At 34.2% G+C, this 25134-nt stretch overlaps 1 protein-coding gene across 4 annotated transcripts in view; it reads right to left on the bottom strand.

Annotated features, from left to right (window-relative positions):
* The window catches only part of LOC105328379 (uncharacterized), a 36434-nt gene extending 12025 nt beyond the window's left edge, over positions 1–24409 (bottom strand). The window contains exons 1-2 of one of the 4 annotated variants that reach the window (XM_011429234.4): positions 24234–24409; positions 11630–11847 (exon numbers count right to left, since the gene is read on the bottom strand). The gene's annotated coding sequence lies outside the window, so the exon portion shown is untranslated. Of the gene's footprint in view, positions 1–1059; positions 1548–6545; positions 6811–11629; positions 11907–24233 lie in introns of those variants that run through there. The other 3 variants (XM_066082256.1, XM_011429238.4, XM_011429232.4) reach the window with 3 other exon arrangements.
* Between the last annotated feature and the right edge of the window lie 725 nt (positions 24410–25134).

Here is a 25134-nt window from a genome sequence, read left to right as displayed (position 1 = left end):
AATACAAACAACTAGATTGGGTCAGGGGTCCAGCCCCCCCCCCCCCCCCCCCCCACCTTGGAAATTAAAATTTCTTGCCCCCCCCCCCCCCCCCCCCGGCATCTAAAATATCCCTTTCCTGATTAGATCCCCCAGAAAAAAAATGCTAGATCCGCGCATGAGTACTATCGTACAATTACATTTATAAAACCATATATATACATTTGATAGTATTCTCTTTTGAGAAGTGGACAGGCATAGCCTACATCCAAGTGGATGTAGGCTATGCCTGTCCACTTCTCAAAAGAGAATAATTTGATAGCTTTTTGTTCAAAAGACAAAGTAAAACAAGATATAATTATATCATATTTGGTAGTGCACATTATTCAATTTTCTTCGTGAAAACATCAGAATGATCAAAAAATGAACATGTACTTACAGTACGGAAGAATTACATGTACAATTAATACTTATACAGTGCATTATGCACTATTTGTGCTGTTTGTTATCAGCTATGTTATTTACACGAAGAAAGTACATGTAAATTTCTTCAAGGTCTTCGTGAAGTGCGTCTTTGTTTGTCATTACACAATAGAGACATACTTTGGTCACTATTAGTATTTGGGTCAGCTAACTTAAATTTTCCTTATGAGCTTCATTTCATTTCAAATCAAATGTTCTATCACTAACAAAGTCAATCTTTTATTCATTCACTTCGTAAAATTTTTGAAGTAAATGTTATCATTAGTTTTAAAGTGAGTATACACAAATAACATTAGTCTGGGAAAATCTACGTCAAATTGATAATAACAAGTTTCTGACAAATTAACATTTTTCTGTTAATTTCTTGCCCCGCTGAGCTGGAACGATTCCTTCTCAAGAAAAAAAAATCTCAATATCATAAACAACAATAGCCACTGGAAGCCTTAATGAGAAAGAAGTTACTATGGAGATGAAAGCAAAAAAAAAAAACCCGAAATTTGGTGGTCGCCAGAAGCAATGGCTTAAAAACCAAGGCATAAAATAATAACTTTTCCGCCCAGTAAACAAGACATAAATTGAAAGCATACATGTACGTACCCCTCAACTCAAATCATCCCGAACCGCTAATCCTACATAATAACACAGTGTGAAGATGAAACTAGAAACACGTTCAGTAGCGGGCTCCACGCCATGCAAGCGAAAAATAACCTCAGAACCCCGCCAATTGTTTGTTATACTAATGGATTTCGTCTTCACAACCCGGCACTAGACAAACTAAAATTCACATGCAGTCGTGTATACTTTAAGCTGTATCCACACAAAATAGCCGGCTGCTGTCCGTTAGTTAGATAAGTATCATCTTCATTTACTTATCATCACATTTGGTGTACACAAACACACACACGCGCTCGCGCTGATCAGGAGTCCGTGTATAACATTTCGACACCACTTCTATTTAGATTATTGGCACGGAGGTGGGGAGGGGGGTGTCTGATGGAAACGTCAAATTGTTCCGTCGGCTCATCTTTGCCTATGTATTTGTATACACACAGCGGGGATCGCAACAACACTTGTGTTACACGGGGTCCCTGGTATTGATTTTTCTTCCCGCCGCCTGTCAACATCAGCGAGATCATGAGAAAATTAGAAATTTGAGAGCGTCGATGAGAGACCTCGGGATGATCAAGAGACCCACCGTCATAAGATGTTGTTACAGGGACATGCTGATTAATCCTGTTAGGTCAATGGTTCTTGTGCCACTTAATTAATGTCCAGCAAAAAAAATTCTATATAGGGGAGCTGAATAAGGGGGTGAGGGCGGGTATCGTAACTTTTTATAAACTCTTTATAATTTTTAATTGCTACGTTGCAAAATTGATCAAAAAAGACACAAATGCATCCATGATAATCATGAAAAAAAGTTTTACTCGGCAATAACGTATAGTTTCACCTATCCGTTCGCGCGGTTGGAGGGGGGGGGGGGATCTCGGGGATTTTTTTAATTTATGACATGGAATTCCCCATATCAATTAAAATAGCAAAAATTCATTTAAAAAATGCATGTTTCTATAAATTTAGCTACATGCATTCTTTAATTAAAAGGTCATCAATGGTGCAGTATCCAGACAAATACACAAGGGCAATTAAAATTCGTAACCCATTAGATCGGCTTAATGGCTTTATTTACACTGTTTATTTAACCGCAATTCGCACCAAATCATTGACTATTAATATTGTTAATACTGATGGATGGAGGTCTCATTCCCATGGTGGCGATTCAACTTTACATAAATTAAACATTTTTCATCGTAGGGTTTAGTCGCAAACCCAACCTCCCAAAACTCATTGAGAGTTCATTTAATTTACACGTCACCAGCTCAAAAACTAAATTCCCATAAGGCTCAAATTTGTATATATTTGTTTATCAAGATCGTTTGTCATGCATTATTCCTATAGACATAGGATCCGCCTCCCCGGGAAATTTACGATGTAAATTTCAGCACCTGATTATTGCTGCGGCACGTGTTAATGTCATAATATAATTGGCAATAGGCATCGTGTACATTTCGTATTTCGATTTCATTACTTGATAAACTGGATTGGGTGAATATTTGCCTTAGCGATGGAGGGGTTTATCTGCGGTGTAATGCATTTCCAATACGTACAAATCCGTTCTTCCATGAAACGTTTTATCTCTTCTAATTCAATCTAAATGCGAAGGAACCTCGAATTATGCAGTATCTCGGCATGTTTAAAGTGTGAACTCGATGTTTTTCAACAATATCGCATTTTCTCGTTATCTCTTCAAAAAGTATTTTCCAATTTATACACAACGCCCATTTGTAGACAATGGTTTTTCTCATTTTAAAAAATGCCAAGTTTGCACCTTAAATTATTAAATTTTTGTCACTTTTCTTTTAGGGCGGAAATTCTTTGAAATTAAAAATTAAATAGATCTATGCGGTAATATGAATGCAAAAGATCTTGTAAGATTTTTGAAAAAGTGTAAAAGTTTGGCAATCTTTGTAAATTTTTCCTCAGAGAGAGAGAGAGAGAGAGAGAGAGAGAGAGAGAGAGAGAGAGAGAGAGAGAGAGAGAGAGAGAGAGTTCAACCTTTCAATGTACAGATAAAATGGAAAATACATGAAAAATGTTCTTCCTAAAATCTTGCAATGTCATTGTTTGATCAATCTTCTCATTAAATGCTTTATTCGTAATCCAGTTGAAATTGTAGGATGCATTCGATATAAATAAAATCGACGACGCAGGCGGTACATGCAGGAATTTTCTTTGTGCTTTAAAAGTTGTTTTATTTGAATAAGGCTTAAATTACCTTAAAACTACTTTATTAAGCTAATTAAGAATAAAATCTGCAGTATACATATCGTCAGAACTTTTTATACGTCTAACCCCAGTGCCACTAAATCATCGACATAAAACGTCATCCAATCTATTCAAACGCATTAAGGACCCTGGTTTTAATTCTTCGGACATCTGCGTATATAATGTACAGTAATGAATCGTGCGACTTATTAACTCTGATCCGTCATACTAATGCTAGCGGATACACCCGGTCCATCATCTGTACAAATTATTAGCGGCCAATCGGATCATTCTAAGTCCATCTTTATTAATGAAAATATGAATCCAAGCAAACATGATTCCAAAACGGTGACCACAACAAACTGCGCACGCACATCGTGTACGTGTTGATTTCTCAGTTTCCCTTATAAATTAGAGTGTTGTTTTACTTCTCAGCCAGATAATTTCAATCGTGTTTATCTAAATATATTTGAAGCCTGTATTACAGTGTCATATGATTAAAAAAAAAACGTTAGTCTTCTATATGTGTTAAAAGTATAGATAAAATTTCATGAGATACCAATTAAATGCATTTTGTCTAGCTAAAAGTAGGACCAAAATTTCTATAATTAAAAGAATTGATTTAGTGAAAATCATTTCAATACATGACAAATGGTTATACATACACATCAAAATGATGTTTTAGATTTGTTATGCAATGCAATCACTTTTCTCAGAACAACTGTCATAATGAATAATTCTATACTTGATTCTGTATCTTGGGACGGAACACACTTTTATAGAGTTTAATATTACAACACATACAACTATCTTATTACATTTGAAGGTATCATTTTAAAAGAGGTAATTCTGTATCGTTACTGCAAACATGAATTATCGATGTCGAAAATTCGCGTGTCTTGGCTGCCATTGAATGCAGTTTTAATTAAAGATACACGATCTCTTGCAGTGTTGCCACATTCAATACACTCTGCATCAGAATATGAAGCAGGTATGGAATTTTAATGAGAGATTATTGTCAAATGCTGCGCCGTTAGCATGTGTACAAACATACCCGCGTAATTAAACTATGGCGATCACTTCCGGTAATGCCCAAAAGACCAGCCATAGAGCGTCAAAAGTAAACACAGAACCGTGTTCGACAGATCAGAGAGACGAATTGATTTCCGTAATGCAAATATTAGGAAAATCCACATAAGTGATCTAATGTGACATTCTATTCGATCGGTAAATACTCCCCAACACAATGCTTAATTACATTTCGTATTTCACCTGCAAGAAAAGCCAATCGACATTTCTGCATTAGCTTGATTTAGGTCTGACATATTGACACGAGCGCCATTTTCTCTGCCTTTTTTTGGTGTATTTCCATTCTTCTATAGACTTCGATGTTGCACGAAATATACCCGAGGGGTTTCTATGTTGAATTACATTAAGCAATTAACAATTAGCTTACAAATCATAATTACATTTTAGTGTTGCAAAAATTCGTCGGCATGGGAATAAATCGAAAGGAGAAACATCAATACACAGACGACAGGTAGAATTCAAATAAGACTATACAGATGAGCTCACTATCCTATTACATATCATTGTAGCGTGTAATGAGGAGACTTTACAATTCAGTTCTAAATATTGCAAAAGCAAATTTCAAATTTTTGACTGATCTTATTACAGAATCGTGTTGAATTTTCGTTACAAAACTCTTATTTTTAAGGCTTGTCAAAAAAAAAAGTCAATTATAATATAATGTGGAATCGTTTGCATTTGGGGTTGTGGGGGATTCTTTTCTACTTGCAAATTGCTTTTTAGTTCGTGTATGACGATGTTATTAATTCATTTTAATGAATAATGACCATATTTCTCGATTCATTCGGGATGTTAGTCATTGGTTAAATATACATGTGACCACGAAATTAGAACAACCGCGAAAAATATATTGATTCCACATTTTTTTTTTGTAATTTCAATGTCTCTATCGCGATGATATATTTTCAAAAACAAACTTCATTAGTTTTTCACGTAACTTATTTAAACCAGTATCACAAGAACTCAATAACACTGCAGTGTGTAGAAATCAGAAGGATCTGTTATCTTTCTGCACTAACAAATAGGTCATCTACAGATATATACATATTGTTTGCGCACTCACTTTAAGACGATGAAGGAACAAGATGGAAAGGGAGAGAAAAATAAACCAAAACGATAAACCATCAAACTCCCACTAGAACAATAGACGGCTGAAACCGAATAACAGGAAAGAAAAGTCGATATCAGGAAAATAATTAATGGCCAAAAAGAAAGTGGATTTTGGTATCGCTTCTTACGCAGAAAGTAGCCGTGCATCGGACTACGTGGCCGAAATGAGACACAAAATAATAGCTAGCTCTCTCTCTCTCTCTCTCTCTCTCTCTCTCTCTCTCTCTCTCTCTCTCTCTCTCTCTCTCTCTCTCTCTCTCTCTAGATCGAGATCGATCGAAAAAAAATGGTTAATCTATATAATTACTGCATTCTCTCCTTAGGACCAAGAGATATGTTTCTCCTTCGAATTTTTTTTCTCCAATATTGATGAATCATAAAACATATCATCTTAATATGGCGAATTTTGAGAGAGTGGTGTTAAGTGATAAATAGAGGAGGGTAGGGAATTATTCCCGTTGAGCTATGGATCTGCAGCTGTGGGGAAAAAGGAAGAAAGAAGTTATAGGAGAGAGAGAGAGAGAGTCCTTTTAATTTCATACAAGACAGGCCGGTTTCGTGCATTCTCAACATAAACGTACATGTATTTACGTACAGGTTCCATTAAATATTTCTGGCATCTGCAGTAAGCTTTACTTGTTTAAAAAAATCCTTACTTCTACATGTACATATCATTGATGACTTACATGATGAAACATTGCCATTTTGTCATCTGAAATGTGACTAAAACGATCATTTAAAGATGTCTGACTAGCAGAGTTCACCTTTTGGTTAATTAAATGACAGAACCTCATCCTGTGTTGGTCCTACTTTTCAGTAAAAGTTTTGATTAAGATTGATCAATTAAAGTACGGTAACTTCCATATAGTCTTACATGATGTCACGAACTGATAATAAAACGTCACGCAACGAATAAACGAGCTTAAATTTGTAAACATTTCAGTGTCTTCTTACCATGTATACGTTAGTACACTCTGTACTATATGTGTACACCTTTCTCTCTCTCTCTCTCTCTCTCTCTCTCTCTCTCTCTCTCAATCATTAAACAAATCTCTACTTACAGAATAAAAACAAACGGCTTCCATAATTAGATTTTCTACCCGTTTCCGACCTCCATTTTTACAACGTAATCAGTCAATTCTCTATAATGATGTAATTCTCCCTCTTACTCCAAGATCCGCTTAAATACAGCACACGCGACTTCCAAAGCCAGTTCCAGATGATTTTCCAAATTCAAAAATAGATAGCATTGTCTGTCTAAAGAACCATATTTTCACTAAAACAACATGTGCTTAAATAATTCATCCCGAGACTATGGGGCTTTAGCGTCTAACTGAATCAATAGCAGCCCAGTTGATACCATACACTATGTTTAAAACGAAAACATCGATTGATTTCGCCGCGCGCTTGTTTTAAGCTTTTACTTTTCTTTGGGCTATTCAGCTTAAACGCGAGTTTAATTGGAATATTAAGATCACATCCTCGTTCAATTACCATTGATTTGTAACATGGCTATACAAAGAAATCGAAATATGTGCATTTAATGGGGGGGGGGGGGGGCTTTATATTGATACTGGGTTTTGTAACAAACGTAGTGCAAATATTGACTCAGACTGCAGGGTCATTTAGAACTGAGAATAAACTTCATCTTTAAATAGATTGGAATGTTAAATCTGGTATAATCAAATATATGAATAGAATTACATACAACAAAGAAACCTCATATTTACATGATGATCTTTTATGAATGTCTTATCATAATAGTCAGGATGTATTAAGTGTTTGCTTATTATTTTTTTACAATATGATACCAGTTTATGTACGGTATTTGTGCATGTATAGCGAAATTATTAGTTTCAGGGCAAGGGAAACAAGTTTAATGTTATATAATTTACGAGTTCAAAGAAGTAACGGTATTCTTTTACTGACAAACTATAATCAAAATGCTCACAATTTTTTTTTAATAATACTAGTGAATGGCAAAGGGTCAACAATTCCCAAACCCCGAAGGAACATTCCCTTTTTCAGCTTGATGTACATAAATGTAACCCAAAGAGAATTATTCGGATTGCGTCTTACTGACCACAAACACATAAACCATTCCATGCAGAATGACATAAAGATAAATAAAAGTGACATTGTAGTAGTAATATACGTATATATCAAATTAAGTTGCATGCGAGTAGATTATTTTATTTTTTTTACTTGTTCGATTGTGTTTTGTGCGAACATGTATCTACATTTAAAAACACCTTAAATCTTAAGCAAAATATGAATTATGGATCCACGAATTTTCATAGTTTCTTTCGCAATGAGAAATAAATAAGTTTTTCAAAATTATTTTGTCGTACGCTTAAAAATAATTTATTTCCTTCTTGTTAGCTATATACCAATAAGAAAGTGAATACTCTTAGTACTTTGATTTTGAACCTAAATGACAAAACAGCTCTCAAAAAACGCGAATTCTGGAATGATGAAGATATCATTAAGGGGTATCATTAGAAGCTTCAGTGAACGCTGGCGTGCTAGGAACAAATCATTTCTGACTCCGGACTAAAGCATGTAATCAAAACAAATGGCTGTCATTTAGTCGCGGCCGCATGTCTTCGGATCAATGTTAGAGGATCTGCATAAAATGTATGCTTAGAGATGACGTGTCATAAGATTCAAGTTCATTCAAAATATGGAGTGTGTGCTACGGATCTGCGTGTAGTTTAGGGTAGGTGGGGGAGTGGGTTAACGCCTGTAAATCAAACCTTGGTTCGAACTTTACACTAAATTGAACTGGTTGTTAAAGATATCATAAAATCCGATTCTGAAAATGTTCATTAAAAAACCGACGAAATTGCACCCATTATCACTATCAATTTTAACATCCATAAAAACTGAACTTTATTTTACAACGATTGATAACCAAGTTCTACAACTTATATTAATATATCTCGTTGGCACGGATGTAAGCGCGAGGGGGTCATTGGTGTGGGAAGAAGCTGGAGTACCCGGAGAGAGCCCACGTGTCCAAGCGGGCGACCGCCATACCCAACCACTGTCTATCACGGGGATCGAACTCGGATCGCAGCGGTGAAAAGCGAGTGCATTGTCCACTACGCTACTTGGACGCCTAACATCAATAACTAACACCTAACATCCATGTACAGTTATGAATGAGTGATTGGTTTTCGTCAATTTATTAACATTTTAAATAAAACACAATTTAACATCGAAGAACACTTACTGATTAAAAAGTGATGTTTTTTAATCTGAAAACTTTTATTTAAAGAAAAAATAACGGATTAATTTTGATCAATGTAGACATTTCAATGAAGGCGATTTCAAATGTATTTATTAAAACAGCAGATACGTTGCTGGTGTTCATTATTTGCTATTTTAAGATTTTATATAAGAGCGACAACTCGATTTGGATAATCGCGATCAAAATTGCACATTTAAAAAAGAAACGGTTCCTATTAACATTACATTATCCTATCAGAAATTGGTTTTCGGAAATTAGGAAAATTAATAGCGTTATTACTGCCTTAAAATTTCAACGACCAAATTTTACTTGCACCGGAAGAAACTGCATTTACGTCATTATGAAAGGATATACTTTCTGTTAAAACACTGAAGTGTGAAACAAAATTCACATCGTTGGAAATCTACCTGAACAAAAGACCACAATCAATTGGATCATACTCCAGATATGTTCAACCATTAAGCTTAATCGTCTGTAGAAAATTTAAAGTTAAAACAATCGACGGTTATTATTCCCGGGGCGATTTTCGGGACAATTTCCATACATCAATATCGATGGGTTTTGGGTTTTTGTTTTTTTTTGGGTTTTTTTTTTTTTACAATTTCAAACATCTCAACTAATGTAAAATGGTAATTAACTTGTGCCTTCAATCGTTTTGAGATAATTAACTCGAAAGTTACCCTGTGCAGAAATCTAGATATACCGTTTGCAACAGGAAGAATAGGTAATCGTACGTTGTACTTAATGTGTTGTATCACTCATTCCATTTACCATTGTTGAAATTTTCAAAAACTAAATTCTTTATACATTATTACTTTTCAATCTTTATTTTAATCTTTTTAAAGCAATATCAATAAAGAAAACGGACCCGTATGTGATAGTCCTTAAATGAGTTTTTTACGAAAGTATGCGGAAGAATTTTAAAAATTATGATTATTGCCATTTTTGAAAAATGTATATATATGTTAGCTAAAAATCGGCTGTGTTCATTTAAAAGGAGGTTAATTGTTTACTCCATTTTTCTAACTAAGAACAACGAGAGAGAGAGAGAGAGAGAGAGAGAGAGAGAGAGAGAGAGAGAGAGAGAGAGAGAGAGAGAGAGAGAGGCACACACACACACACATACTACACCTAAACTGAGAATACTCATAAGTCGTGAGGACAGTAAGGCAGATAGACAGATGGACAGAGAGAGATAAAAAGTCAGAGACAGACTGGGGGGTATACATACGAACAGACTATATATATAGCAGATCTTGGCTTGAGGAGAGACAAAAAGTGAGTGTTATGGAGAGACAAGATATAAAGGGAAACAAAACTATCCACGGAAACGAGTACTCCAAATCAAATTCATACACTGGTATACGCCTAATCTCATTTGCTACAGATGTTGGGCCTCAGAATATTTCACGTTTTCGCCGCTTTAATAATTAAAAACTTCTACGTTCTTGGGGCAAAATTAGTCAGACGCACGCGCAGGCGAGATAAGCACGTCTTGTTACAAATTGATTTCTACAGTCAGAGAGAACGAAAGAGAGTTGGAAAAACAAAATAGATGCTAATTATAATCTCTCTGTGATAGAATTTTATTATTGTTTGCCATAACTACTTCTTTCAACTGGCAAAAATTGCTGCAGACGATATCGTCTGCGTTGCATGACTAAACGAAATTCCGAAATCACCATATTCCTTATCTTTATCTAATCAAGATATATCTCTGAGAGAGAGAAAACGTTGGTTAATTTTCTTTATATTTTTTTCCTTTGTTAATTACCTATTTCACTTGAACTCATAATAACGCATTTTTACCCACTGCAACAAAACACACGCAAAGGGTCTTCCTCTTTGCATTGATGTTTTGCGAGGCAAATAAACTTAAATGAAGCGGAGAATCGAATCTCTTTTTATTCGTTGGCAATGTTTTATCTGTCAATATTTGGTCAAAACATTACAATCAAATTACTTTAATTATCTAGTATTTTGGTTTCCGTTTTACAAATGACGTTCTGCCCCCCTCGATTTCCCTGCGTGATCTTTGGTAAAAACATGAATTATTGAGACTTCCTAACACATTCGCCGACAATGTACAATTAGCAAATTTGTAAGAGAAAATCAGATTCTGAAAAATTAATGAGTTTATATAGATTTTTTAGGGTATATCCGGGCACTTCATCTATTAGGACTTTTATGGGACTTTTATGGGAGCTCAAATTCGCGATATTGAATTTTACCTTTTTTTCCTTTACCTGTAGTTCTAAATGAACCAATTCAATGTACTGTCCTTTACAAAAAGTTGCCATGTACAAATTTTGATTCTTAATAATCTAAATTTTTGTAAAGGATAGTACTTACAATTATAATATTTAAATTTTAGTAAAAAAAATTACCTCCACCTAACCCCCCCCCCCCCCCAGTGGTCCCCTTATTTCACTCTGTCATAAGATTATGTATTACCATCAATCCTAATTACATTGTATCTGTTCAAAACAATACAAATAGCATCCGATAAAATATACGTAAATATACATGTAAATATAGCATACGTACTTGTACACAAAAACTATTTTTAAAGATCTTCAAAACCCTGAGGTTAAGTTATATTTTCAATAATCTAAAAAAATATATTTATACATAGCGTAATCACCTGGAACTATGTCGATTTCTCTTTCTTTTTCTCGCTTCCAAGGAAATGATTCTTTTAAGCCACGAGTTTCAACATAAACAATTTGTTAGTGAAACTGAAGTTGGGTATTTTTTTTTTCTCGTGCTACTTTTATTTCTTATGATGTTTAACCGATATATAAATACTTCCCTATATGCTACTTACACTCCTGACACACATATATAGGAAACACTTTCATAAAAACGATCAAAGAAAAATATACAACTCACCTTGATTTAGTGATAAAAGTTGAAAAGCAAAATGACACACAGAAAACCGTCTGCCTCTTCTTGGGTGGAGCCTCTTTCGCTTTCACCCAACTTTTACTTTTCCTCTTAAAGGGTCAGTTAAATCGGGTCGTTCTTAAGTCCAATGCGTTAAATCTTTTGTGATATTAATCCTAGTCTTCCGATACACACGCACACGGTCCTGTTATGGAGTTATTAATCTGTAAAAATAAATGACGATTGAAAATATAATCGCCAGTAAGGAAAACACAATGACACTATACACTCAACGCAATTGATACACTAGTCAGTAGGGTAAAAGAAACGCATATTACTACCCTACGATAACTCTGCAGCGCTTTCGATTTTTACTTCAAGCATTTTTATTGGCTGTACGTTGTAAATAATTATAAACTCTATTGGCTTAGAAGTGAATTACGACTAAAGCTCCTCCGATTAAATCATACTTAACGAATAAAGATTGAGGGGATATTAACGGTTTGGGAAGCGATCAGTATTTCTTTCAACGGGCCGCCCCACACACTGCTCGATATTTCGATCTGCGGTACACTAAGTTACTGATCGTGAGACGGGCGATAGTGAATCGATCCACGGACCCAACAAGACCAGCTGTCTCCCAGTCAAGATTTGTCCGTTATCAAGGCATATCATAAGATTTGTCAACTTCTCATAGCTCCAATTATGTAATGATATCAATATTTGATTTAGGATTGCTTTACCAAGGACTCGCTCGATCACTCAGCTAACACAAAACAGTCACAAAGCTAACTCAAGGTAGTAAGAACTACCCGTGAAATAAATTATTCGCAATATATTTTCTCAAATACACAAACTTGTGTCTAATATTTATTATTAGTATTATGCAAAAGTTTATTTTGATCCATTATCTCCTGAAAATGATATAAATCAAACTTATCCGGCAATTACTCAAGGTAGAAAAACCAGTGTAATTTGATAAATTTGAAACTCAAATGAATGGTAACAATATGAGGTTTGTAAAGTTATGCTTCTATCATTCAATAATTTGTAACTTGTGTTCTGTTCAAGGTAGAGACCCGACAGTTAAAAATAACCATCATCAGTGTCCATCAAATTTCAAGGTCAAATACGAATACGACATTTAGGAATTTAATGCTTGTAAACCTCAATTAATCTAAAACCCACGGTCAACTTTTTTATTTTGATATATCTTAATTACAGGGTCATGACAAACATACTGCTATCAAGACGCAAATCTTACCTGAAGACTTTAAGCGTTCGTGGTAACCTAAAACGTTGAAATCAATGGTGAGTCGGTAACAATATCACGGAACATGTAAAGAAGTTATAAAGGGCCAGTTCCAAAAAAGGACTGTCTAGCCCCGTATTTGCTGTTATACCTACATAAAGCTCGTTCTCAACACCGACATGTGTGCAAGTCATGTGATAGTGAGAAATACTAGTGACAAGACATGTATCTAGAATGCAGTCATGATGATGCCTCGATCGCAACTTCTCGGGCCTTTCCGGCAGGCTAGGAAAACAAACCTGCCGGAAAGGCCCGAGAAGTTGCGATTGGCAACTGCTTATGGCGGTTGCAAAAATTGGTTCATGTTGCTTTTCAGCAGGGCATGTTCTTATGAGGATTGAAACTGAAAGAGGAAATGAATGTCAGGTTTATCTCTGAGCGTGATGGTGATGACTTTTATAAGTGCATTTTAATAAAAAGTCTTACGCAATACTAACTTGTAGTGAAAGTGTCTGATTCACTTACAAAAGTACTGAAGGTCCGAAATTTATCATAGGTTTAGCGCACACTTAATTTAGGACAACAAATTCTGGCACTCTACACAAGAAAGCATATGATATTAGATTTTTTATACATGTATGTATAATGTGAATACATGTATGTTTAAAATCAAACATGCGCGGATCTAGAGGGGGGGGGGGGGGGGGGTCAGGGGGCAAAATTCAAATTTCTCTTAAATACAATATAAAGTTTCCAAAAATATGCATCCCACCGAGCAAACTCAATAGCCGTCGGAACCCCCCTCCCCCGAAAAAAATTCTGGATCTGCGCATGTCAAAACAATTTATTATTTGATATATGTAGCAAATTAGCTTCCTATTGATACTAGTAACAACGAGATGATCAGGTAGCTAAGTAGTCTCTTTTCGCGTTGTGTTTGTAGCATTGTTATCATTTTAAATGTGTTAAATCTTTCAGTAAAGCTGTGATAGTTTCAAATGGGAAACAGCACTGCCACGATTTTTTCTGGCTTTGTGAAACCGGTCCCAGGTTAAAAAATCATCTCAATTTTTTGGGCAAGATAAAAATTTAGACATGTATATTCTATATATTTACTCTGCCTATTCAATTTAAAGCAGATTCTGCCTTTCGTCATTTTTCATTTTTATTTTAATGAAAATCTGATCTTGACAAGTAGTCCAAACAGACACCAAATTCATCCGCATGAAGTATCTAAAAAAAGGCTCATAATATCTGGTAGACACAACAAAATCCAATCTTATTCTTGATCGATCTCAGTGGAAATTGGATCGGACGCATCAAGCAAAACCATAAACTTCGCCTGTTTATTGCTTGCAAATCCTTTGATACGGTGTCGAAATGAATTCTCGTAACTTGATTTACGGGAAGCCGAAAGTTTGCTATGTTAGGAAATCTATTTGGTCTCAGTCTATATTTCTCGTTGTCCCTGCAGTAAATCTGGCTTTAGACGGATTCGTTTCATCGTTGATGATGTTCATTTCTTTTCTTCTTTTTTTCCCTCCCTTCATCATTAAGGGATGCTCATTTTGACCTTTAATATAAAATCTAAAACCGGACGAGGCAATTTTGCCGGAAATTGCATTTGGTTGTAGAATACAAGTGTTGCTATCGAGTAGCAGTCTGAACACACCTGCAGCGGTCGGTGCGTTCGATTCTGACGTCCCCAGACGACTATTGGTTTTGTCAGCGGGATCTTAAAGAGGTTCGGTGGTGCTGAAGAGGATCACTCCGGATATTAACGGATTCTGAATTGGAACTCTCGGCGAAGGTTATAGACCTTAATATTCGGCGATCATCTCGCTTAATAAAATTCCTGTTACATTGTTAGACGAAATGAGAGGCCTTAAGACAAGCTTGAATGCATGTTTTTGTAATATAACAGGAAATTGCTCATAGCTTGAGTACTTATTAAATGCCTCTGTAGATAAAATTAAACTGAATTCTTAAAACAATTTTAAAGAATGTTGTGTACGATTTATATTCATAAAATCGTGTGTACAAACTTCATATGAGACGGTAAAAAATATCTTGTTAATAAAAAGAAATATAATTTTCGATCAAACGAATATTCAATATAAAATTAATTGATACTTAAAAGAAGAATAAATCATCATGATCCTAATAATCAGCCCTTGTATGGGACATTGATCAAAGACAATAGTGAGAGTTCTGAGACTATACCGAGCAATAAAAGTTCTTAATCATGGTTTTAATGAGTTTTTCTCGAGACAGTACAAAGCAACATCCATCCCTTAAACTTCAAAGGTCGCAGATTTAGTTTTATTTTTTAACTTTGAGTTTGATGCAGAATTTTTTTTTTTAGTTTTAAAGATCATTTAAGATCAAAGAGACTAACATACAGTCAATTCACAATTATCACACGAACGGGGTCTGTAGTTGTTTTGGTAGCTACCGACAAATGATTTTTTTTTCAAATTCAATATAGAATTATAACTTTGTCAAAGAGATTATTATTTATCAACAAATTAAAATATTTATACATGTAAATAGATAGACCTTACATGGAAGAACTAGATTCCATAATTATAACATATTTTAAAAATATACACCTCTCTCTCTCTCTCTCTCTCTCTCTCTCTCTCTCTCTCTCTCTCTCTCTCTCTCTCTACCTCTCTCTCTCTCTCTCCCCTCTCTCTCTCTCCCAATGTATAATATACCTGAAGTAATTTTGATATTTGCTTAATATTGAATGATATAATGATACATAGAGATAAGTGTGATTTAACATTAAGATAAGACAATGGTTTACGGTCAAAACAAGATGAATGTCTGACATTTGCGTAATTTTGATAAGATTATGACTCGAGAATTAATAGATAAGTATCCATAAGTATAAACGTTTGACTTTTTGTGTCTACTCAGTTAGCTATGGTTTGTCTGCGGACAGTTTATATTAATTGCTTTTGCCAGCTTTTTCACCCACTACCTGGCGGCTTCGTCGGTATTTTCATGTTTTACTGCCGTAAACCGGCGAAACATTGATTTCGCTGTCCGAAATATGCCTCCCTTGAGTGTCGTAAAAACTCGAATAGTATAATTTGCTAAAAAAGATTTATTTCACATGTCAAACTGTACTGTTTTTTCTTCCCAAAATAAAATTTGCCACATTGCCTCTCTCCTGTAATTGGAAATCGAGGGACTACTGGAATCTGCTTTTCTATAATCACTCCAGTCATTATTTTTCTTTGTTTAGAATTTCCATTTTTCTATGGTGGTTGTTAAAGATGACCATTAAATGTTATACTAAGAGAATGACAGGATAGGAGAGTTGTTTAATGTATTTATCTCTTGTTTAATGATCAATTTAAATTCCCGTTTCGCTGTCGTTAAATCGAGAAAGGCAGATTTTGAACATGAAATTAAGGACATTTTACAGCAGTCTGCCAGAAATGATCAAGTTTCTTTTAAACTCACATCACAAAACAAAATAAAGGTTTTTTAATATGATTCAAAACGAAACCCTCTTGAAAACCTAAATTAAGAACCCTCTGTTTTGATCATATGATCATGAATTAAATGTAACTTGCTGATTAAATTAAAGATAGACACTAGCATGTTCACAGCCAATTTGCAAAACGTAAGGCTGTGTATGAATTTTTTTTTAAATGATCATTAAACTTATAAATTAAGCCCGAGAACATTAATGTGTCTCTAAAATAAAGATAGGATGTAACAGCTAGCTTTCTAAAGAGATTCGTGTAGTAACAGTCATACATGTAGGTCCGGGATTTTTTTCTCCCCAAAATGGTGTTGGGGTTAAAAGGGACCTTGCTTCTCGAAGGAATCTAAGGCTAATTTTCGGTAATTTATATGACCACCTACCCCCGTTTGTAATGTACATGATAGTTGAAAATTTCAAAGGAGGAAATAAAGTTTATATATGACACTTTGATTTGTTATTTTAACAATAAATAGAAAAAAATTATACAAATTAAATTAACTAAAGGTTTGTGATTTTTTTTTTCATTAACAGAATGGAAACAAATTCAACAGCAACTGTGTAAAAAGCATTTGAACAAACCGGCAAAAAAAAAACCCCAGATATCTTTAAAGTACTTATCTTTGCAGGTGTTTTGTATCTTAAAATCATGAGAAAGTGAAATATTAAAGTGCAGCAATTAGAAATAAAACACATTCACGCCCATTTCAAAAATTCTTGCAATCCAGAAAAAAAGAAGCCAAAATCGAACATCGTCATAGGACAAAGTTCGTTAGAGCACGTGTAAATTTTTCCCAGATAGCCTATTGTTTATTGTACCTGTGTACGGCCGATTCGTTGTTTATTATGGGTGATAGATTATCCTGGATTCATTTACAGACAAAATATTCTTAATCAGGGTCGTCGTCCAAAATGTTGCCAAAACCCACTCACCACAGACAGGGGTCAATTACCCGCACGTACTGCTGTGTACAGGCCACTGCAGCGGTCTCATTGTTTCAAACTTTGTTAATCTGACCAGTACGTGCGTGATTAAATCTTCATGCCCCATGTCTAAACCAAATTCTATCATAAAATATAAGTCAACAAGATTTTTGTTTTATTCTTAAACGAAAGGTTAATGGACCTCTGCATGAAACGTACTGCCCGAAGACTCCAAGGATAAGTCATAGCTTTCTGAAACTGATGAACAAGAAATAATGCAACAATGGGGATGCCAAACTTTAATATATATGATCAGGCAAAATAGGATATTTGCTCTCAGCACAGATTTTTATCGACCAGCATATATACAGAACATGTATTTATCATGTGCAAGCATAGCTGCATGCAGAACTGTAGCTCAACGGGAAATTCGGGTTGACCATCCATACACAAAAAAAACCGTCAACCCGAATTTCCGAATTTCCCATGGAGCTACAGATCTGCAGCTCGTGTAAGCAACATGTTATCATGTCTCTTAATCAGACAACGTGAGTATTCGCTTTCAGTTTCACTGCCCGAAGTTTGAATCTGTGAATCACAATTCTTGTGACTATACATGAAATACTTATGCTTGAGTACTTGTTTTCAGTGCGACGGTCCGAAGTTTGAATCTCTTACTAGCTTTCTCGTGACTAAATATAAATTACGAATGCTAGGAACAACACTTATGAGGAATTTTTAGATGGGGCGCTTCAAATTACATGACTTTGTAATGTGAGTAATGGCCCGAGGTACAACAAGCAGCATATTTCTCTAAAAATATTTCAAGATTGAAGTTACATTAGTTACCCAAAATATTTGCATATTTGCATTTCATGTGTGCCAAATCGTCTAAATAAAGCTGGTTCGTGCAAGTCTTTTGCAAAATAACCATAGAAGAATCGCACCATAAATACTGACCAAAATTTGCATGCAAATTCTTAAAAATAAGATTGTGAATCCCATTCCTTTCCCTTTATCAGTTATAGTGAACTCACTCTTAGCATGTGCAAAATCGTTTAGATTTAACCTTAACGCTGAGGTTGGCTTCTTTATAATATGCAAAAAAAAATCTGCATATATAAGATTCATTGGTAGACCGACCGTTAACGTCGCGTGAAAATTGATTCCTGTCCCTCGTCAACTTACCGCTTTGACGTATTGTTTTCATAAACACTAGATGGCGTGATTGGTCGCGCCGAACGCCAGCGCCGCTCCTGACGAAGATTAGAATGGAAACGAACACCGCGCGCAAGCTGACAAGTTGCATGTCTTGGAAATTAATTCTGTTGTGAGGTTTCTCGGCAATCGACTTGCCTGTCACCAAGAGAAAGAAACGTGAATTGATTGTCTCTGTCATATGAAGACATTTATCGAATGAAAGAGGGAAGAAGCAGACGACTCGAGCTGTTTCGTCGTTGGTTTCCCGTTATATCCTGTTACTATTGCACTCCAAGTGTTTGTTGTAGAGATGTTCTTTATGAATTTGCTGTTAATTTTACGCTGTCATTGATGATCCTTAAAGACGACCTCAAAACATTGGAAACTTGACATTACAGGTTTCTTGAACCATTTATTTTTTTTTTGAGAGAGAAAAAAAAATTTAAGAGGAAAAAATGATCTCTCTTGATGTTTAAAATAGAAACTTACAACATCTCGATAGTAAACAAAATTGATTAATTCAACCTATCTTCCGGAAAGAATCTTTGCCTTGACATCGGTTGTCCAAGTGAGAAGAAAAAATCGAACACGTGTTTTATCTGACGTAAAAAAAATAAAGTTTATATTTACATTTAAAATCTAATTTCCAGACACAATTGAAATAGTTGCAACTGAAGAAGGGCGTAAAATGGTTGTAACCATGATAACCAGATAAGTTCTGTTGTTAACAATGCAAGAAAATCTTTATACATGCTGCTTATTAATAAGCTTAAACTGTACATTTTACCTTATTTTTGCAATATATGGATACATCAATTTATCAATTTTATATCACAACATGAAAAAGCTTGAGAAATCTGGAAAAAAAATCTTTTAGATTTTATGTATAAAATTTCTGCAAAAAAGCCATTCCATTTAAAAGAAAGTCAAGAAATATAACACTGACTGTCACGACCTATGAATCTCGTGTTTACTTCGAGCACACTTATTTTTTACTATTCCTTTTTTTGTAACTTGACCGGATGCGACACCATCGTCTCATGCATTTTAATATATCCTCGCTAGCTTCGTGATTGGATCGGCCAGGAAATGGTCAATTTGTCGGACGCATCATCTTCCGGCCCAAAATTTATCAATTCTTTGGGGTGTATAGCAATCCGTCAACTCATGGAGGATTATATTCCTACAAATGACCGGCGCTGCTTGGTCTGTATGAGAATGGGAATTGTTCGGTTTAATTAAGGAAATTGACAAATGTCATTTGTCGGCGCCTGGTTGCCTCAAAAACGTTGACATGTATAGGGCGTCTAGCGACTAAATATGTTGGTTCCAATATAATAAACAAAATGTTTGATATGCATTCGTGTAGTTAATTTAAAAGATTGATTTACTCGATGAGAGAGAGAGAGAGAGAGAGAGAAAGAGAGAGAGAGAGAGAGAGAGAGAGAGAGAGAGAGAGAGAGAGATGTATGCTCTTTTCGATTGCTCATGTTTTGAGATGTACATGTATATTTAATCATGCTGGGCCTTGGTTTGATTGAAAAAGTTCGAGTGCTATGCAAAACAAAGAAAGTTTATATTGTACTTATACAACAGAGAGAGAGAGAGAGAGAGAGAGAGAGAGAGAGAGAGAGAGAGAGAGAGAGAGAGAGAGAGAGAGAGAAAGTGAATTAGCTTTCATATATATTTGTAAAATTCATCATCTTTGTAGTTATTCCTGTAATTAGGTATTGGCTTTTACACCTTCACAATTCAGCGATTGTTTTAATCTTTAATGCTATTCAGTATGTAAAATTCTTTTTGAAAACAAAAGCTTCAAACGGATATTGCGTTTGACAAATAACAAAAAAACATCGGAAATTTCGCTTCATTAACATCAAATTCCGACTTTTTTGCTGTGGATTAATGCACTTTGCATTAAACATTAAGCAATCGTCAGTTTTTCCACGGGGCAATTCGAGTGGTGTCAATAACGTTATAAAAGGATCTATGAATGATGTGCTTCATTGAACAAAATCCATTTTAAAAGCCAGATTTTCCACTTCAGCTGTTAAACAAATCATGAAATTCTATAATTAGACTCAAAGAAACGAATTAACGGATGAAGACTGGAGGGTGAAAAACAATAAATCCTCTCTTCGTTTTTTTTAAAGCAATATGAGCTGTATTTCTTAGAATTTTATTTCGCTGCAAAAACCTGCTAGTATGATAAGTCTGCATGTAACTTAAACTTTTATGATAAATAAGATTTGAAAAAATCATATATTTTTGTCAGAAGAAAGATTTCTCTTCTAAGGAAATATAGCAGTTCAATTTTTGTACAGGACGACAATAATTCAAATTTGCTTCAATTAAGGCTTCTTAACGGCTTTTCCCACAAAAATAAGGCTAACAGAAATTAATAAACCATGATATTTTTGGTCATTTTAGAAGAAAATAACATTTTTGTGAGAAAAAAAAATTAGCATATGAAAACTGCAGCTCATATTGCTTTAATCGAACTTTGTAGATTTATACTAAAACAGAACTTTAATTTAAACCTAAGCTTTTATAACACTAATTATTCTGATAAATAGTTGTAAATGTATACTGGAGTAAAGATGAGATTGATTCAATGTGTAGCCGGGGGAGGGTAACATACCCAACCCACTTTTACCTTTCATTTCGTCTGCAATGCTTTCAGATTTTAGATAATGAATGAGTCTAATGTCAGTTTGACAATAACCCTATATGATGAACAAAATAGATTTTAAATGTTCTAAACAGTGGACGTTGATCAAATGGCAACAGCTTGCTAGCGATCATAACTTGGAGGCACAGTTGTTTTGTTTAATTTTTTATTAAATCAAGATAGCACTATATTATAATAAACGGCAGATAAAAATCTTTACTTTTTTGGGCCACCGTAAGCATCTTGACTAGCTACTAAGATAACACTTGATGGTATGCAACACATTGTGCTGTATTGAGCGACTGTGTGTCCAACTTACATATATGTGCCAATAAATTGACGTACATGTAAATTTGAATATGATATGCACTTAATTATTTATTTAAATAAATATTGAAATGGTATCAAATATATTGATTTTGTTGGTAAGTGAGTCATATTCCAAATGAATTTTTGGATTGTTTAAAAAAAAATACAATTACCTTGATAGCTATACACGAAGCTCAATTATATAGAATGCTCGATCTGAAGAATCATAGGAATATAATCAACAGCTAGCACAGGCATTTTAATAACGAAACCACTTCCAAAGAATTTGTTTTCAAAAACTTTAAGATTTATTCTTAAGAATAAAGTAATATGGTCGAAAAATTTAACTTAAGTTTTAACCAAAAAAAGCTCAATTCTAAACTAAAAACAAAAAATATACAAGATATTTTCATTTAAAACATTTAATTCCCAGAATTTCAGTTCTCTACTATCTAGGTCTATTATATCATGATATCGAGATGCTTTGATGTGATGCCGACAGCTTGTTTAACTGAAGTTGGAAATGAAGGGATAGAAATGTGTTAAGAAATGGTATGGATTGGAACATTTTAGATACAAATCATCAGCATTTGTTGATAGATTCATACGACTGACATTTTCCAGATAAGATTTTTACTTTTAAAATGGTGTTAATTGAAAATAAAAGGCATCAAAAAAGGGAGACAATCGGTCCTAGGAGTAAATTTAGGGCAATAAACTCGATTCAATTTCTGTTTTTTGAGTCGGTCGAGAGATTCCGAAAGCAGTTAAAACAAATTGACTCCTTGGTGGACTATCAGTTGAGAGTTAAAACATGTCACTCTAATCTACTTACATTACTGTATAATTTAATTACCAGACTTACTGCAACAAAAATAACCCCTATAAACGGTACTAAAAAATCGTAATTGAATTTCCACACCATAAGGCGCTGATAAAGAGAGAGAGAAAAAATACGAGATCCAAAAAGATGAAAGTGGTAAATAAAAGTGAATTTCTCTCTACAAGTGAATCTCTCTCTCTCTCTCTCTCTCTCTCTCTCTCTCTCTCTCTCTCTCTCCAAAGAAATCTTTACATTGTTACATTGTTGGGTAAAATGATTCGATGAAATATTCCCTCATAGTTATACAGTAAATAATTGATCAGAATTACTCGAAAGATTATCAATGCTGCAAATCTGCAGTCATATCACAAAATGTTGTGATAACTGCTGTGCATTCAACTTTGTTCTTTCTCTCTCTCTCTCTCTCTCTCTCTCTCTCTCTCTCTCTCTCTCTCTCTCTCTCTCTCTCTCTCCATTCCTATTCCATATGTCGATTACATTAATACTAGTACATTCATAATAGCTTTTATTCATTGGTCGGTATAATAGAATAGTATATGGGGCTATGTTGTACAAATAAAGGCAATATGTAAACATATTAAATCTTAATTATTCATAGCTATAAAAAGATTTTTTGGTTATAAAACTCCTTATTGGTACTTTTAAAAGGGTCTGATTGGTAAAGGATCGGTACATGTATTGTACCATAATCTCCAAACGAATACAATTGTATATTATTAACCACTATATGATATATTTGCAATTAAAAAAACCCACTTGCATCTCGTTAAATAATCAATCATATGTTCCTTTTAAACCAGAATTTCATTCAAACGCAGATTTGAAAAAAAAAATTATGTTCCTTATCCACCCAATAACAAAAAATCTAATCATAATCTTTTAGCTTTTATTTTTTCATTCTTTTTTTTTTTATCTACTATATCTATTAATTTTTTAACTTCTATAAATATGATTATAGTGTATCTTTAATATAAATGAAGTCAGGCAAGCATGAAGTTACAAGTGTATAAAGTGACTTAGTCATGAGTACATGTAGAAGAGGCCGAGTGCATGTGATTCATTTTCAAATGCCATATATGTACACTCTCATTATGATAAACAAGTATTCACTTACTTACTCACTTACTTATTTACATATGTACTTACTTATCTTTATCTAATTCGTCGGGGTGGGAAGCTTTATACAAAATGTTGGTTGTTCTTGAAAATGCTTCGTAAACAGAGCAACTATTTTTACAGCAAACACTATCGTAATTATATACATGTATATATAATTTTAATTTGGAAGCATTGTCTTTCATTTTTTTGTTGCTCATAATTTGGGCAAAACTTAAAAATTCCAGTGCAATATTTAACGTAAAAATCTGATAAGTTGGTTTTTTGGGGTTTTTGTTTTTTGTTTTTTGTATTTCATATGTTTTGTTTTTGGGTTTTTTAAGTTTTTAAACAACATTTGATATTAATCAGTATACGTTTGTTCACTACATAATATGAACATTTACATGTATTATAAATGCATAATCGCAATACTATAGTAATTCATTAAATATCTTTCACCTCAAAAGATTTTTTTACTTTAATAATGAACCATCATCATTAGAAAATCGAGTAATGTCACGAACTTTCAATGTTACAGTATTTTCTTATGTACTTATTATTGCGCAATATCCAGCTATGCATGTTATCATATTTGATATGCGTGCATATAATTGGATATTTTTATGTGTCCTAATCCTTCAATTATTGAATAAAGATTTTTTAAAAATGTATAGATTATATCATGTTTTAACAGATAAAATATTTGTTCTTTATAATCCTTATTTCAAAAAAAAAATGAATGTAATAAACTTTTTCATAATTATCTTTATAACATACACATTTTGAAAATAAATAAGTGTTACCCCTTACCTGATTTAGCGAGCGAGAGGAATAAATCTGTTCAATAGTCCGGTTGACAATGATTGAGCTAGGAATGCCTTTACTGATACAGAGTTAGCCAAGATTGACACAACACTAATGCTAGGATAACACAGACCGCTCTCCCAAGCTCAGCGTCTCTCTCTCTTCTGGGCCCGTCACGTTTTATGAGATGTTAAGTTCATTATTTCTAAGCGATCGAAGAAATCGCCTCGTGTAAATTGGATTTTTTCAGATAGATATCAAACCCTAGCCATATATATCAAGCCTGTAAAGTTTCTCCGTGCAGCCCCCCCCCCCCCTTCCCCAATACCCGGTCGATTTCAGCAGCGGTGGGAAATTTACATGCGATGAACGGGTTCGTCATATTATGCCCCCGGAAAAGGGTGATCAAATATCAGAAGCAGATATTCGTTCTAAAGAAAAAGATTTCTTGCGATTGGATTTCTAGAATAAAAGACAATTGGTGTTTTTTGATGAAAAGGAATTATCCTCGATTGTGTAACTTATACACTTCATGTCTCGAGAAAAAATGGTAGAGTTTTTAAAGAAAATAGCTCTTTTTGAAAAATTAACCACTAACAACCTACAAGCATAGAATAATGTATTGGTATCATTTTTCAAAGAAGCTGATTAGTCTTTTCTTTGATGAAGAACTAAATGTTATCATTATAGAACAGCAGGCATCCAGCGCCTATTGTACTTAGAATTAGGGAACAGAGCGAAAAGAATAAAATGAAAATAAAATTACAAATAATTACATATGGATATTTATATATACGATTAATCATTTTTTTCTAGTTTTATAGAATTAGATTCACTATTTATCATTGTGTTGATAATTAATTCCATTTATTTATAGAAATAATTCACTTCATAGTTTTAGTGTACT

Source organism: Magallana gigas, chromosome 4, assembly GCF_963853765.1.
Source record: "Magallana gigas chromosome 4, xbMagGiga1.1, whole genome shotgun sequence".
In the NCBI taxonomy this organism is placed as follows: Eukaryota; Metazoa; Mollusca; class Bivalvia; order Ostreida; family Ostreidae; genus Magallana; species Magallana gigas.
This window is presented reverse-complemented; position numbering and strand designations above follow the sequence as displayed.